Source organism: Pseudophryne corroboree, chromosome 7, assembly GCF_028390025.1.
Source record: "Pseudophryne corroboree isolate aPseCor3 chromosome 7, aPseCor3.hap2, whole genome shotgun sequence".
NCBI classification, from domain to species: Eukaryota; Metazoa; Chordata; class Amphibia; order Anura; family Myobatrachidae; genus Pseudophryne; species Pseudophryne corroboree.
This window is the reverse complement of record NC_086450.1, coordinates 495,167,247-495,181,750: the sequence shown is the minus strand read 5'-3', so window position 1 is coordinate 495,181,750 and position 14,504 is coordinate 495,167,247.

Here is a 14,504-nt window from a genome sequence, read left to right as displayed (position 1 = left end):
TATGTGTCCTGTGTCGTACTGTAGTGAGCAGATTACAGTCAGATGTAAATGGGGATCACTAACGGAATCCTCAGCTGCGCGTAGCATCCGCCAAACGGCACAAGAGAAAGCGCATCGTCCGGATTCTCCGGAGTCTACCCGGATGTCCTAGCTGAACCCATTAGAGCAGGCCTGGCCAACCTGTGGCTCTCCAGATGTTGTAAAACTACACATCCCAGCATGCCCTGCCACGGTTTTAGCATTCCTTAATAGCAAAACTGTAGCAAAGCATGATGGGACTTGTAGTTTTACAACAGTTGGAGAGCCACAGGTTGGCCAGGCCTGCATTAGAGGCTCTGACTATACTAATTCCACTTTGAAACAACTGTACCCAGACACATGGGGGGGCTATTTCAATGAGGGGTGAAGCCTGTGATTTGTGGTGCTCCTAAGCTGCGCACACAGCCTGTAAATTGTGTATTTCAAGATGCAACAAACAAAGCACGGTTCAGGGTGCCAGCGTTTCATCACCATTGCAACGGCACATCCTGGGCATCTAGTCCTATTTGCCCCTGATTGGATTGACCCCATGAAGTGTTATTAAAAGTAAACTGGAGTTATGGAGATCAGAGAACACCGTGGAAGAGTCTTTGGGCTGATTCCACGGTTGGAGCAAAGCAAAAAAAAAAATCTATTAACTGTGTGTCTGCTGCAAGGGGGGCAAATTCATGTACAATGGGGGTAATTCCAAGTTGATCGCAGCAGGAAATTTTTTAGCAGTTGGGCAAAACCATGTGCACTGTAGGGGGGGGGGGGGGGGGGCAGATGTAACATGTGCAGAGAGAGTTAGATTTGGGTGGGGTGTGTTCAATCTGCAATCTAAATTGCAGTGTAAACATAAAGCAGCCAGTATTTACCCTGCACAGAAACAATATAACCCACCCAAATCTAACTCTCTCTGCACATGTTACATCTGCCTCCCCTGCAGTGCACATGGTTTTGCCCAACTGCTAAAAAATGTCCTGCTGCGATCAACTTGGAATTACCGTCCTAAATCCATCGGCTTTGACGAACCGCCCCTTAGTAAATCTACCCCATAGTGTACAGTTGGACCTGTGCCCCCAACATAAGCACGAAGAGACACATGAATGAGAAGGTTCTGCTACTCCACTCGTGCTTCTACACCAGGCCTGGCCAACCTGTGGCTCTCCAGCTGTTGTAAAACTACATGTCCCATCATGCTTTGCCACAGTTTTGCTATTAAGGAATACTAAAACTGTGGCAGGGCATGCTGGTATGTGTAGTTTCACAACATCTGGAGAGCCACAGGTTGGCCAGGCCTGTTCTACACACTCTCTCCCAGCTGTAAACCGCCCGTTTATGGGTAAAGATTATCCAGGGGTAACAAGTGTCTGTACTTGCGTTCTGTGATGACGTATAGATTTGATGTTACAAATCGTAGAAAATGCAAATGTTGCCTTACCCTATTCGCAGACAATGTAATCATTTTTTCTCTATCGTCCTAAGTGGATGCTGGGGTTCCTGAAAGGACCATGGGGAATAGCGGCTCCGCAGGAGACAGGGCACAAAAAAGTAAAGCTTTACTAGGTCAGGTGGTGTGCACTGGCTCCTCCCCCTATGACCCTCCTCCAGACTCCAGTTAGATTTTGTGCCCGAACGAGAAGGGTGCAATCTAGGTGGCTCTCCTAAAGAGCTGCTTAGAGAAAGTTTAGTTTAGGTTTTTTTCTTTACAGTGAGTCCTGCTGGCAACAGGATCACTGCAACGTGGGACTTAGGGGGAAAGTAGTAAACTCACCTGCATGCAGAGTGGATTTGCTGCTTGGCTACTGGACACCATTAGCTCCAGAGGGATCGAACACAGGCCCAGCCGTGGAGTCCGGTCCCGGAGCCGCGCCGCCGACCCCCTTGCAGATGCTGAAGCGTGAAGAGGTCCGGAAACCGGCGGCTGAAGACGCCTCAGTCTTCATAAGGTAGCGCACAGCACTGCAGCTGTGCGCCATTTTCCTCTCAGCACACTTCACTGGGCAGTCACTGAGGGTGCAGAGCGCTGGGGGGGGGCGCTCTGAGAGGCAAATATAAACCTTATACAAGGCTAAAAATACCTCACATATAGCCCATAGGGGCTATATGGAGATATTTAACCCCTGCCTGACTGGAAAAATAGCGGGAGAAGAACCCGCCGAAAAAGGGGCGGGGCCTATCTCCTCAGCACACGGCGCCATTTTCTGTCACAGCTCCGCTGGTCAGAACGGCTCCCAGGTCTCTCCCCTGCACTGCACTACAGAAACAGGGTAAAACAGAGAGGGGGGGCACATTAATGGCTATATATATATATATTAAAGCAGCTATAAGGGAGCACTTAATATAAGGATATCCCTTGTATATATAGCGCTTTGTGGTGTGTGCTGGCAGACTCTCCCTCTGTCTCCCCAAAAGGGCTAGTGGGTCCTGTCTTCATTAGAGCATTCCCTGTGAGTTTGCGGTGTGTGTCGGTACGTGGTGTCGACATGTATGAGGACGATATTGGTGTGGAGGCGGAGCAATTGCCAAATATGCAGATGTCACCCCCCAGGGGGTCGACACCAGAATGGATGCCTTTATTTGTGGAATTACGTGATGGTTTATCTTCCCTTAAACAGTCAGTTGAGGACATGAGGCGGCCGGACAATCAATTAATGCCTGTCCAGGCGCCTCAAACACCGTCAGGGGCTGTAAAACGCCCTTTGCCTCAGTCGGTCGACACAGACCCAGACACGGGCACTGATTCCAGTGACGACGGTAGAAATTCAAACGTATTTTCCAGTAGGGCCACACGTTATATGATTTTGGCAATGAAGGAGACGTTACATTTAGCTGATACTACAGATACCGTAAAACAGGGTATTCTGTATGGTGTGAAAAAACTACAAACAGTTTTTCCTGAATCAGAAGAATTAAATGACGTGTGTGATGAAGCGTGGGTTGCTCCTGATAAAAAGTTGATAATTTCAAAAAAGTTATTGGCATTATACCCTTTCCCGCCAGAGGTTAGGGCGCGCTGGGAAACACCCCCTAAGGTGGACAAGGCGCTCACACGCTTATCCAAACAAGTGGCGTTACCCTCTCCTGAGACGGCCGCACTTAAGGATCCATCAGATAGAAAGATGGAAGTTATTCAAAAGAATATATACACACATGCAGGTGTTATACTACGACCAGCTATAGCAACTGCCTGGATGTGCAGTGCTGGAGTAGTTTGGTCAGAATCCCTGATTGAAAATATTGATACCCTAGATAGGGACAATGTTTTACTGTCGTTAGAACAAATAAAGGATGCATTTATCTATATGCGTGATGCACAGAGGGATATTTGCACACTGGCATCTCGGGTGAGTGCTATGTCCATTTCAGCCAGAAGAGCCTTATGGACACGACAGTGGACAGGCGATGCGGATTCAAAACGTCACATGGAGGTTTTGCCGTATAAAGGGGAGGAGTTATTTGGAGTTGGTCTATCAGACTTGGTGGCCAAGCTCCTTCCCAGGAACAGAAGCCCTCCCCGGCTCCTGCAAAAACCTCAGCATGACGCTGGGGCCTCTCAAGCGGACTCGGGGACAGTGGGGGGCCGTCTCAAAAATTACAGCGCGCAGTGGGCTCACTCGCAGGTAGACCCCTGGATCCTGCAGATAATATCTCAGGGGTACAGGTTGGAATTAGAGACGGATCCTCCTCATCGTTTCCTGAAGTCTGCCTTACCAACCGTCTCTTCCGAAAGGGAGAGGGTGTTGGAAGCCATTCACAAGCTGTACGCTCAGCAGGTGATAGTCAAAGTACCCCTATTACAACAAGGAAAGGGGTATTATTCCACTCTATTTGTGGTACCGAAGCCGGATGGCTCGGTAAGGCCTATTCTAAATCTGAAGTCCTTGAACCTCTACATAAAAAAGTTCAAGTTCAAGATGGAGTCACTCAGAGCAGTGATAGCGAACCTGGAAGAAGGGGACTTTATGGTATCCTTGGACATCAAGGATGCGTATCTACACGTTCCGATTTACCCCGCACACCAGGGGTACCTCAGGTTCATTGTTCAAAACTGTCACTATCAGTTTCAGACGCTGCCGTTCGGATTGTCCACGGCGCCTCGGGTCTTTACCAAGGTAATGGCCGAGATGATGATTCTTCTTCGAAGAAAAGGCGTATTAGTTATCCCATACTTGGACGATCTCCTAATAAGGGCAAGGTCCAGAGAACAGCTGGAGACAGCTTTAGCACTATCTCAAGAGGTGCTAAGACAACACGGGTGGATTCTGAATATTCCAAAATCCCATTTAATCCCGACAACTCGTCTGCTGTTCCTAGGAATGATTCTGGACACGGTTCAGAAAAAGGTTTTCCTTCCAGAGGAAAAAGCCAAGGAGTTATCCGATCTGGTCAGGAACCTCCTAAAACCAGGAAAAGTGTCAGTACATCAATGCACAAGAGTCCTGGGAAAAATGGTGGCTTCTTACGAAGCAATTCCATTCGGCAGATTCCATGCAAGAATATTCCAAAGGGATCTGTTGGACAAATGGTCAGGGTCGCATCTGCAGATGCACCTGCGAATAACCCTGTCACCAAAGACAAGGGTGTCACTTCTGTGGTGGTTGCAGAAGGCTCACCTATTAGAAGGCCGCAGATTCGGCATTCAGGATTGGATCCTGGTGACCACGGACGCCAGCCTGAGAGGCTGGGGAGCAGTCACACAAGGAAGAAACTTCCAGGGAGTATGGACGAGTCTGGAAAAGTCTCTTCACATAAACATTCTGGAACTAAGAGCAATCTACAATGCTCTAAGCCAGGCGGAACTTCTCCTGCAAGGAAAGCCGGTGTTGATTCAGTCGGACAACATCACGGCGGTCGCCCATGTAAACAGGCAGGGCGGCACAAGAAGCAGGAGTGCAATGGCAGAAGCTGCCAAGATTCTTCGCTGGGCGGAGAATCACGTGATAGCACTGTCAGCAGTGTTCATCCCGGGCGTGGACAACTGGGAAGCAGACTTCCTCAGCAGACACGATCTTCATCCGGGAGAGTGGGGTCTACATCCAGAAGTCTTCAACATGTTAATAGACCGTTGGGAAAGACCAATTGTAGACATGATGGCGTCTCGCCTCAACAAAAAACTGGACAAATATTGCGCCAGGTCAAGAGATCCACAGGCAATAGCTGTGGACGCACTGGTAACTCCTTGGGTGTACCAGTCAGTGTATGTGTTTCCTCCTCTGCCGCTCATACCAAAGGTATTGAAGATCATACGGCAAAGAAGAGTAAGAACAATACTAGTGGTTCCGGATTGGCCGAGAAGGACTTGGTATCCGGAACTTCAAGAGATGCTCACGGACGAACCGTGGCCTCTACCTCTGAGAAGGGACCTGCTACAGCAGGGTCCCTGTCTTTTTCAAGACTTACCGCGGCTGCGTTTGACGGCATGGCGGTTGAACGCCAGATCCTAAAAGGGAAAGGCATTCCAGAAGAAGTCATTCCTACCTTGATTAAGGCACGGAAGGAAGTCACCGTGAAACATTATCACCGCATTTGGCGAAAATATGTAGCGTGGTGCGAGGATCGGAGGGTTCCGACGGAGGAATTCCAACTGGGTCGTTTCCTACATTTCCTGCAATCAGGATTATCTATGGGTCTCAAATTGGGATCCATTAAGGTTCAAATTTCGGCCCTGTCAATATTCTTCCAAAAAGAATTGGCCTCTGTCCCTGAGGTCCAGACTTTTGTCAAGGGAGTACTGCATATACAGCCTCCTGTGGTGCCTCCGGTGGCACCGTGGGATCTAAATGTAGTTTTAGATTTCCTCAAATCCCATTGGTTTGAACCATTGAAAAAGGTGGGTTTGAAATATCTCACATTGAAAGTGACTATGTTACTAGCCCTGGCCTCTGCCAGGAGAGTATCTGAATTGGCGGCTTTATCTTATAAAAGTCCTTATCTAATCTTCCATTCGGATAGGGCAGAACTGCGAACTCGTCCGCATTTTCTCCCTAAAGTGGTATCAGCATTTCATCTGAACCAACCTATTGTGGTGCCTGCGGCCACTAGCGACTTGGAGGACTCCAAGTTGTTGGACGTTGTCAGAGCCTTAAAAATATACATTGCAAGGACGGCTGGAGTCAGAAAATCTGACTCGCTGTTTATATTGTATGCACCCAACAAGTTGGGCGCACCTGCTTCTAAGCAGTCGATTGCTCGTTGGATTTGTAACACAATTCAACTTGCACATTCTGTGGCAGGCCTGCCACAGCCTAAAACTGTAAAAGCCCACTCCACAAGGAAGGTGGGCTCATCTTGGGCGGCTGCCCGAGGGGTCTCGGCATTACAACTCTGCCGAGCAGCTACGTGGTCGGGGGAGAACACGTTTGTAAAATTTTACAAATTTGATACCCTGGCAAAGGAGGACCTGGAGTTCTCTCATTCGGTGCTGCAGAGTCATCCGCACTCTCCCGCCCGTTTGGGAGCTTTGGTATAATCCCCATGGTCCTTTCAGGAACCCCAGCATCCACTTAGGACGATAGAGAAAATAAGAATTTACTTACCGATAATTCTATTTCTCGGAGTCCGTAGTGGATGCTGGGCGCCCATCCCAAGTGCGGATTATCTGCAATACTTGTACATAGTTATTGTTAACTAATTCGGGTTATTGTTAAGGAGCCATCTTTAAGAGGCCCTTTCTGTTGTCATACTGTTAACTGGGTTTAGATCACAAGTTGTACGGTGTGATTGGTGTGGCTGGTATGAGTCTTACCCGGGATTCAAAATGCCTCCCTTATTGTGTATGCTCGTCCGGGCACAGTACCTAACTGGAGTCTGGAGGAGGGTCATAGGGGGAGGAGCCAGTGCACACCACCTGACCTAGTAAAGCTTTACTTTTTTGTGCCCTGTCTCCTGCGGAGCCGCTATTCCCCATGGTCCTTTCAGGAACCCCAGCATCCACTACGGACTCCGAGAAATAGAATTATCGGTAAGTAAATTCTTATTATTACAGGTTCTCTTCGCAAGGTAGCGCAGTGTCTGGGCTTTATTAATACATGCAAAAATTGCATTTAGCACATAAACTTCACTACATCCAAATATTTCCGTCTATGGAATAATCCGAATGTTCTTTCCTGCTGGAGGCAAATAGGACGTTAAGACGGAGAGAGGAGGTCAGCGACTACATGTGCCACTACAGCCATACTACTGCCCTATGAGCAATGAGACGGGTCTAGCTCGTACTGCTGACTGTCATAGATAATGCTGGGGGTGATAAAGAGGTGTACGCAGCGCCAATGTATGACGGAGTGGAACAACTGCACACAAGTCCCATCTGTGTCCGTGCAAAGACACGGTTCTATTTCAGACACGCAGGGAGAAGTGCGATGTAGCGGTGACGGAGGTGTCGGCACATGCGCGGGTATGGTATATAGTGTGACGACTCCTTCCCGCCTGTGTCTTTTCTTTTTCATCCACTAGGGGTCACTGGAGTACTCTTGAGATATGGACGGCGTAGCAGAAACAAAGGCACTGAATATTTAAATTTAGAACTCTCCACCCCTCCATATCCCAGAGTACCTCAGTGTACGACCTCAGTGTTTTTCTGTGCTCAAAGCACTAACATCGGCTTGTGGGAGTTCCCACACTTTGTGGAAGATTTTATTAATTTCTCTATCGTCCTAGTGGATGCTGGGGTTCCTGAAAGGACCATGGGGAATAGCGGCTCCGCAGGAGACAGGGCACAAAAGTAAAGCTTTCCGATCAGGTGGTGTGCACTGGCTCCTCCCCCTATGACCCTCCTCCAGACTCCAGTTAGATTTTTGTGCCCGGCCGAGAAGGTTGCAATTCTAGGTGGCTCTCCTAAAGAGCTGCTTAGAGAAAGTTTAGCTTAGGTTTTTTATTTTACAGTGAGTCCTGCTGGCAACAGGATCACTGCAACGAGGGACAGAGGGGAGAAGAAGTGAACTCACCTGCGTGCAGGATGGATTGGCTTCTTGGCTACTGGACATCAGCTCCAGAGGGACGATCACAGGTACAGCCTGGATGGTCACCGGAGCCGCGCCGCCGGCCCCCTTGCAGATGCTGAAGTAAGAAGAGGTCCAGAATCGGCGGCAGAAGACTCCTGCAGTCTTCTAAAGGTAGCGCACAGCACTGCAGCTGTGCGCCATTTTCCTCTCAGCACACTTCACACGCAGTCACTGAGGGTGCAGGGCGCTGGGGGGGGGCGCCCTGGGAGGCAAATGTAAACCTATATACTGGCTAAAAATACCTCACATATAGCCCCCAGAGGCTATATGGAGATATTTAACCCCTGCCAAACTTCACTAAAGAGCGGGAGACGAGCCCGCCGGAAAAGGGGCGGGGCCTATCTCCTCAGCACACAGCGCCATTTTCTCTCACAGAAAGGCTGGAGAGAAGGCTCCCAGGCTCTCCCCTGCACTGCACTACAGAAACAGGGTTTAAACAGAGAGGGGGGGCACTAATTGGCGATATAAATATATATATATAAAGATGCTATTAGGGAGAAACACTTATATAAGGTTGTCCCTATGTAATTATAGCGTTTTTTTGGTGTGTGCTGGCAAACTCTCCCTCTGTCTCTCCAAAGGGCTAGTGGGTCCTGTCCTCTGTCAGAGCATTCCAGGTGTGTGTGCTGTGTGTCGGTACGTGTGTGTCGACATGTATGAGGACGATGTTGGAGGAGGCGGAGAAATTGCCTGTAAGGTGATGTCACTCTCTAGGGAGTCGACACCGGAATGGATGGCTTATTTAGGGAATTACGTGAGAATGTCAACACGCTGCAAGGTCGGTTGACGACATGAGACGGCCGACAAACAATTAGTACCGGTCCAGGCGTCTCAGAATCACCGTCAGGGGTTTTAAAAAAAAAAAAAAAAAAAACGCCCATTTACCTCAGTCGGTCGACACAGACACGGACACTGAATCCAGTGTCGACGGTGAATAAACAAACGTATTCCTCATTAGGGCCACACGTTAAGGGCAATGAAGGAGGTGTTACATATTTCTGATACTACAAGTACCACAAAAGATGGGTATTATGTGTAAGTGAAAAAACTACCTGTAGTTTTTCCTGAATCAGATAAAATAAGATGAAGTGTGTGATGATGCGTGGGTTTACCCCGATAGCAAATATTGGCGTTATACCCTTTCCCGCCAGAAGTTAGGGCGCGTTGGGAAACACCCCTTAGGGTGGATAAGGCGCTCACACGCTTATCAAGTGGCGTTACCGTCTCCAGATACGGCCGCCCTCAAGGAGCCAGCTGATAGGCAGCTGGAAAAATATCCTAAAAAGTATATACACACATACGGTGGTTATACTGCGACCAGCGATCGCCATCAGCCTGGAGATGCAGTGCTGGGTTGGCTTGGTCGAATTCCCTGACTAAAAATATTTTGTTGATATAGAGCATTTAATAGGATGCATTCTATATATATATGTATGCGAGATGCACAGAGGGATATTTGCACTCTGGCATCAAGATAAGTGCGTTGTCCATATCTCCCAGAAGATGTCATGGACACGACAGTGGTCAGGTGATACAGATCCCATACGGCACATGGAAGTATTGCCGTATAAAGGGAAGGAGTTATTTGGGGTCGGTCCATCGGACCTGGGGGCCACGGCTACAGCTGGGAAATCCAACCTTTTTACCCCAAGTTACATCTCAGCAGAAAAAGACACTGTCTTTTCAGCCTCAATCCTTCCGTTCCCATGTGGGCAAGCGGGCAAAAGGCCAGTCATATCTGCCCAGACATAGAGGAAAGGGAAGTAGACTGCAGCAGGCAGCCCCTTCCCAGGAAAAGAAGCCCTCCACCAGTGGGGGGGTAGTCTCAAGAGTCTCAGCGCGCAGTGGGATCACTCGCAAGTTGACCCCTAGATCGTACAAGTATTATCCCAGGGGTACAGATTGGAGAGTCGAGACAATTTTTCCTCGCAGGTTCCTGAAGCCTGCTTTACCAACGGCTCCCTCCGACAGGGAGGCAGTATTGGAAAAAAATTCACAAGCTGTATTTCCAGCAGGTGATAATCAAAGTACCCCTCCTACAACAAGGAAAAGGGTATTAGTCTTCCACACTATATTGTGGTACTGAAGCCAGAAGGCTTGGTGAGACATAGTCTAAATCTGAAATCTTTGAACACTTACATAAAAAGGTTCAAATCAAGATGGAGTCACTCAAAGCAGTGATAGAGAACCGGAAAAAAGGGGACTATATGGTGTCCCTGGACATCAAGGATTACCTCCATGTCCAAATTTGCCCTTCTCAACAAGGGTACCTCTGGTTCGTGATACAGAACTGTCAATATCAGTTTCAGACGCTGCCGTTGAATTATCCACGGCACCCCGGGCCTTTACCAAGGTAATGGCCGAAAAGATGATTCTTAAAAGAAGAAAGGCATCTTAATTATCCCTTACTTGGACGATATCCTGAAAGGGGCAAGTTTCCAGAGAACAGTTCGAGGTCGGAAAAGAACTATCTAAAGTAGTTCTACGACAGCACGAGTGGATTCTAAATATTCCAAAAATCGCAGCTGTTTTCCGATGATACGTCTGCTGTTCCTAGGAATGATTCTGGGCATAGTCCAGAAAGAGGTATTTCTCCTGGAGGGGAAAGCCAGGGAGTTATCCGACCTAGTCAGAAACCTTCTAAAACCAGGCCAAGTATCAGTGCATCAATGCACAGGAGTCCTGGGAAAAATGGTGGCTTCTTACGAAGCGATTCCATTCGGCAGATCTCACGCAAAAACTTTTCAGGGGGATTTGCTGGACGAATGGTCCGGATCGCATCTTCAGATGCATCAGCGGATAACCCTGTCTCCAAGGACAAGGGTGTCTCTTCTGTGGGGGCTGCAGAGTGCTCATCTTCTAGAGGGCGGCACATTCAGCATTCAGGACTGTGTTCTGGTGACCACGGATGCCAGCCTGAGAGGCTGGGGAACAGTCACACAGGGAAGAAATTTCCAAGGAAGTGTGGTCAAGTCTGGAGATTTCTCTCCACATGAATATACTGGAGCTAAGGGCAATTTACGATGCTCTGAGCCTAGGAAGAACTCTGCTTCAAAGTCAACCGGTGCTGATCCAGTAGGACATCATCATGGCAGTCGCCCACGTAAACAGACGGGGCGGCACAAGAAGCAGGAGGGCAATGACAGCAAGGATTCTTCGCTGGGCGAAAGATCATGTGATAACACTGTCAGCAGTGTTCATTCCGGGAGTGGACAACTAGGAAGATTTCCTCAGCATGAATGAATTCCACCCGGAAAAGTGGGAACTTCATCTGGAAGTTTCCACATGTTTGTAAACCGTTGGGAAAGACCAAAGGTGGTTATGATGGCGTCTCACATGAAGCGCCAGGTCTAGAGACCCTCAGGCAATAGCTGGGACGCTCTGGTAACACCGTGGGTGTACCAGTCGGTGTATGTGTTCCCTCCTCTGCCTTTCATACCCAGTGTATGGAGAATGATAGGAAGGAGAGGAGTAAGAACTATACTCGTGGCTCCGGTTTGGCCAAGAAGAACTTGGTACCCGGAACTTCAAGAGATACTAGAAAGGATCTTGATTCAGCAAGAATCATGTCTGTTCCATGACTTACCGCAGCTGCGTTGACGCCAGGGCGGGTGAACGCCGGATCCTAAGGGAAAAAGGCATTCCGGAAGAGGTCATCCCTACCCTGGTCAGAGCCAGGAAGGAGGTGACCGCACAACATTATCACCGTTTAGGTGAAAATATGTTCCATGGTGTGAGGCCAGGAAGGCTCCACGGAAGAATTTCAACTAGGTTAATTCCTACATTTCCTGCAAACAGGAGTGTATATGGGTCTCAAATTGGGGTCCATTAAGGTTCAAATTTCGACCGGTCGATTTTCTTCCAGAAAGAAATTGGCTTCAGTTCCTGAAGTCCAGAAGTTGTTAAGGGAGTACTGCATATACAACCCCCTTTTGATGTCTCCAGTGGCACTGGGCGATCTCAACGTAGTTTGGGATTCCTAAAATCACATTGGTTTAAACAACTCAAATCTGTGGATTTGATATATCTCACATGGAAAGTGACCATGCTGTTGGTCCTGGCCTCGGCCAGGCGAGTGTCAGAATTGGCGGCTTTATCTCATAAAGCCATATCTGATTGTCCATTCGGACAGAGCAAAGCTGTGGACTCGTCCCCAGTTTCTCCCTAAGGTGGTGTCAGCGTTTCACCTGAACCAGCTTATTGTGGTACCTGCGGCTACTAGGGACTTGGAGGACTCCAAGTTGCTGGATGTTGTCAGGGCCCTGAAAATATAGTTTCCAGGTCGGCTGGAGTCAGGAAATCTGACTTGCTGTTTATCCTGTGTGCACCCAACAAGCTGGGTGCTCCTGCTTCCAAGCAGACTATTGCTCGTTGGATTTGTAGTACAATTCAGCTTGCACATTCTGTGGCAGGCTTGCCACAGCAAAAAATATGTAAATGCCCATTCCACAAGGAAGGTGGGCTCATCTTGGGCGGCTGCCCGAGGGGTCTCGGCATTACAACTCTGCCGAGCAGCTACGTGGTCAGGGGAGAACACGTTTGTAAAATTCTACAAATTTGATACCCTGGCAAAAGAGGACCTGGAGTTCTCTCATTCGGTGCTGCAGAGTCATCCGCACTCTCCCGCCCGTTTGGGAGCTTTGGTATAATCCCCATGGTCCTTTCAGGAACCCCAGCATCCACTAGGACGATAGAGAAAATAAGAATTTACTTACCGATAATTCTATTTCTCGGAGTCCGTAGTGGATGCTGGGCGCCCATCCCAAGTGCGGATTATCTGCAATACTTGTACATAGTTATTGCTAACTAAATCGGGTTAGTGTTATTGTGAGCCATCTTTTCAGAGGCTCCCCTGTTATCATACTGTTAACTGGGTTCAGATCACAGGTTGTACAGTGTGATTGGTGTGGCTGGTATGAGTCTTACCCGGGATTCAAAATTCCTCCCTTATTGTGTACGCTCGTCCGGGCACAGTATCTAACTGGAGTCTGGAGGAGGGTCATAGGGGGAGGAGCCAGTGCACACCACCTGATCGGAAAGCTTTACTTTTGTGCCCTGTCTCCTGCGGAGCCGCTATTCCCCATGGTCCTTTCAGGAACCCCAGCATCCACTACGGACTCCGAGAAATAGAATTATCGGTAAGTAAATTCTTATTTTTTCATTTTTACTTTTTATTTTTTTACTTTTTTCAATAGCACATCCCTTCCCAGTTTCAGGAAAAACATGGGTCCGGGATAGTGCCGCTGCACGGACAGCGCATGGCGTGTCGGTCCTCACAAAGAGCACCCTCACAGCCACAGGCAGCCCACTGCTCCTGCAACAGCTGGACGGAGCTTATACATAGAAGCCCCGTCGCAGCCATGACTAAGATGACTGGAAAGCTGGATGGAGCTTACACATAGAAGCCCCGTCGCAGCCATGACTGGAGAGCTGGACGGAGCTTACACAGAAGAAGCCCCGTCGCAGCCATGACTAAGATCACTGGAGAGCTGGACGGAGCTTACACATAAGAAGCCCCGTCGCAGCCATGATCAGGGATACAAGCAAGGTAGGCTGGGGAACGGGGCGGTCAGCGCAGGCTGCCGCCCCGCTATGTTGGTTTTAATGCCGCTTCCGCCGCTCATCCGCCCGCCACAGCCCCAGCCGCTATGTCTGCAAGCTCCATACAGCGCTACGTCGCCCGTCCCGGCCGCCCAGCGCCATACGGCCGCAGACGCTCCCTCAGTTCTCAGCACTAAGAGGGTGATATCCGGGCCGTCGCACCATCCACCCGCAGATCAGTGCCAGCGCTAAGAGGCTGCAAAAAGGCCTCCCTGCAAGTCTTCCCGGGCTTCCCGCAGAGACGCAGCGTTACAGGGGGGAAGAGGGGCGGTGGAATCTGGCGGTTCACAGCGGCAAGGGTATGTAAAATACCTATATGAACAGCAGCACAGTGTATATGCAGCTATATATATGTGACAGGTATTTATAATGTATTGTTACCTGTCCTGTGAGTTTCACTGTATAATAGGCTATTGAGCCTATATTACAGTCTGTGATTATCACTGTATAATAGGCTATTGAGCCTATATTTAATGTTTGTGATTATCACTGTATAATAGGTTATTCAGCCTATATATTAATGTCTGTTATTTTCACTGTATAATAGGCTAGTGAGCCTATATTATTGCTGTATAATAGGCTATTGAGCCTATATTAATGTCTGTAATTATATTCATAGAGCATGTGTTGTACCCTGCCTGTGATTATCACTGTATAATAGGCTATATTAACACGGAAACAATTGTAACTTGTTCTGTGATTATCAGGGTCAGCATGGCAAAGGGGCCATTTTAACCATGCTTCCTGTTGTTTTCCAGTTTGTAATTCTGGAACATTCCTGCCCTACATCTCTAAGCCACCAGAGGCGCAGGGGTGTTAGTGGGAATTTTGTTCGGGTTTCACATAGGCTGCCCATGTGAACTGCTTTTCACATAAAGA